General features: G+C 36.2%; 1 protein-coding gene across 1 annotated transcript in view; it reads left to right on the top strand.

Moving 5' to 3' along the window:
* The window catches only part of LOC107582502 (leucine zipper protein 1-like), a 50,552-nt gene that overhangs the window by 2,074 nt on the left and 45,200 nt on the right, over positions 1–3,278 (top strand).

The raw sequence follows: 3,278 nt of genomic DNA, 5'->3' as shown, positions 1-3,278 counted from the left end.
TAAGACAGCTGACTCCACTGTGATGTGACCCCATCTCTCTCTCTCTCTCGCTCTCTCTCTCTCTCACGTGCTCTCTCTCTTGCTCGCTCGCTCGCGTGCGCACGCACACACACACACGATGTGCAAAACTCCGCATTTGAACAGTCAATAGCAAATACTTAAACTAATAACAAAACAGTAGCTGATTCAGAAGCGCCAGATTGTCATAGCAAAGTCAGAATTACCTCCTCTCCTAGGTTCACGAAACGGTCATCCATAAAATGCATTGCTGTTCTGTTGTAAGTAATCTTAAAGATTCCTAAATGCATCTACTTTCGGAAGGCCAAATAAAGTGCTTTTGCTTTCGCCTAGAAACACACACATGCTGACATGCTGCTTCAACACTAACTGCGGTTACTGAAACCACGCCTTCTTTCTTTGCGTGCACATTTGTGCGGCATTACGCAAATATTCCCACATAGTGAGGTAGATATGTGGGGGCGTGTTAGAACGAGCCGTTTTAGGGGGGAATGGTAGAGTCTTAACTTTGATAAAGAACATCTCTTTGGTTTTGAGACTTTAGTTTTTGCAACTTCAGTGATCTTATCTACGCACAATCAGCTTGTAACACTCCAAAGAGAAAGAAAAACTTGAAATCGCATCATATGACCCTTTTAAAAATAAAAAAAAGACAAACACAATGTCCCAATTAATTTGATTTGTTCACAAACGAAAACATTTCTAGTAAATTTGGTTGATCGTGAAACAAACATTTCCCAGTTTTTTTAACTTTATGAACGGTAGGCCTATGTCCCAGTTTATTTAATTTGTTCAGAAATATAATGTTCCAGATTATTTAATTGTAAACAGAAATAGGGATGCTCCGATCTGCCTTTTTTTGCTGCCGATACCGATTCCGATACCTAGGGTTCAGTATTGGCCGGTACCGATTCCGATCCGATACCAGTGAAGTTTTTTCCCCTCATTTAAATAAATGTAGAATTTATATATCTCTGTGTGTGGAACTGATAATCATTCTTTCACAATCTACTAGATACAGACTACTTCATTATAAAATAAACAAATATGAAAAAATATGGGCCTATGTATATTTATAATCTATGACAAAAATTTATCATAAACTAGGTTAGTGGATAATTCGGCAGCAAAAGTTATTCTAGAAAAATCAGTGCACAATAATTTTAGAAATCCAAACATTTAGTGAAAAACAATATTTTGTGGGGAACAAATAAAAGTGCTAAATATGGTAAAATGTTACACATTGCTATTTGTATTATTATAAAATCCATTCATTAAAAACATTCATGAATGCATTTATATACAAGTATATACTATAAAATTTAAATACATTTATTTGAAATGTATAGCATATTTTTTAAGTTATGCCATTTTACAAACATATATAATGTTTGTAAAATGGTACAGCTTTTTAAATATCTGAAAGTACACTCTTAATATCAGTAAAGCATTATAATATGATAATCAAGTGTTATTTAATAATAGAAATTTAGTAATTAGAATTAAAACTTCGTAACCATGAATTTAGGACTGGTGCTGGTGCTTTTTTTGGTCATTCAGTGTTCCTGTAAATTGTGTGCGTTTGCTCGAACTGATTCGCTGAAATCAAAACAGGGACGATACTAGGTGAGCACCAGCCAATGAGATTGTCGTTTGCGCATTACATTACATGCCACATTACGCCAAATACACAAACACAGGTGCGCTGCGCATCCATTCAAATGAACTGAAAAATATCACAGATCGCTTGACGGAGAGTGAAACTCTGAAGCGCTCAGTCAGAGTGTTCTGTGAGTGAAAATATATCTGTGCTAATCATATACTCAGCCTCCAACTCACACACTGGCGAGCAAAATCTGAGAATTTATTAGCCATTGGCTAATATTAGACATAATTTAGTCGCCCAGAGTGAAGATTTAGTCGCATATGCGAGGGATTTACTCGCAATGTAGAGGGTTGACAGTCTATGTTAAAAAGTGCAAAGCACAAAGGGAAGAGAAATTGATGCGTAGTGTATTATATCTGTGCAACAGTTATTGAGCCTTTCTTTTAACAGTTTAAAATTTCAGTTACTGTGCACGTTAAAAACAACTGATAGTCTTTTCTACGCCGGTATTTTGTTCTCACAGACATCCGGTAGCAAGTAACAAAACATTAAACTCCGGCAAGAAGATAAAGTCCTTTTTGTAAAATCATAGACATGTATTTACAAATCAAGTATAATGGGAACACAGAATAATCTTGGAGAGAGCTTTACCGAGCTAACTGCTGTAACCGAATGCGACCAGGGTTTAAACTTTAAAGGCTGAATGAATGACTGACAGCCACAGCGGAGAGAGTTTGTGTGAACTTTAATGTAAGGACTTAAATATTCATATGCAGCTCAAATTAAGCTATCGTATGGCTTCAGAAGTAACACGGAATAATTCGCACAATCGAAAAAAATATATCTCGGATTTGGATCGGTTCTCTCTGCCCGATACCCGATCCGAGAAAATTTGGCACTATCGGAGCCAATACCCGATATGAATATCGGATCGGCGCATCCCTAAACAGAAATGCAGTACCGCTGCTCCCTGTAAACAGTTTGTGTGGGGCACCATCCCAGTTGCTAAAAAAAAACAAACGAACATATAAAACACTTTCATTCTATATGATTATTAACATATACATAAATAAAAATCTAAACATTAACACACATATTATAAAAAAAATAATTTTATGATGAACGCAGACAGTATAGGCAGTATAAGCACACGTGACGCGCCATTCCCGCATATGCGCCCGCGCTCGCTCTCACCTCATGTTTGCGGCTGAATACAAATGATCATCATAATTAATGGACAACTAGGCTATATCAGGGAAAAGACATCTGCACAGTCTGGCACAGAGAAAAGAAAAAGAAAAAAGCCCAAGATGAAGCCCGTGCATCACTTTCAGGTAGCTACATTCATAATCCTGTGAAACTTTTTTGACTGTTGACGTTAGTAATGTGTTTTAATATCGGTAATAATTTTACCACCACCAACAACGCATCTGACTTAATATTCTAGTTTTAATGTCTTAAAATGTATTATATAGAAACAATGAGGCAATAATGATTGGTTAATTAATAATAATCATATGGTTTCATTGAATAATACTGTTAAAATAAACAATTTGCATTATTACAAATGCCTGCAAAGGGCACCAAAGGCCTGGTAATTGCTGTTGTTACACTTGCAGGACGATCAAATCCTTGTTTAATATTGACCAAACAT

Source organism: Sinocyclocheilus grahami, unplaced genomic scaffold (genome assembly GCF_001515645.1).
Source record: "Sinocyclocheilus grahami isolate Dianchi unplaced genomic scaffold, SAMN03320097.WGS_v1.1 scaffold4.1, whole genome shotgun sequence".
Lineage (NCBI taxonomy): Eukaryota > Metazoa > Chordata > Actinopteri > Cypriniformes > Cyprinidae > Sinocyclocheilus > Sinocyclocheilus grahami.
The sequence above is the reverse complement of the archived record's forward strand: the minus strand, read 5'-3'. Positions and strand labels throughout refer to the sequence as shown.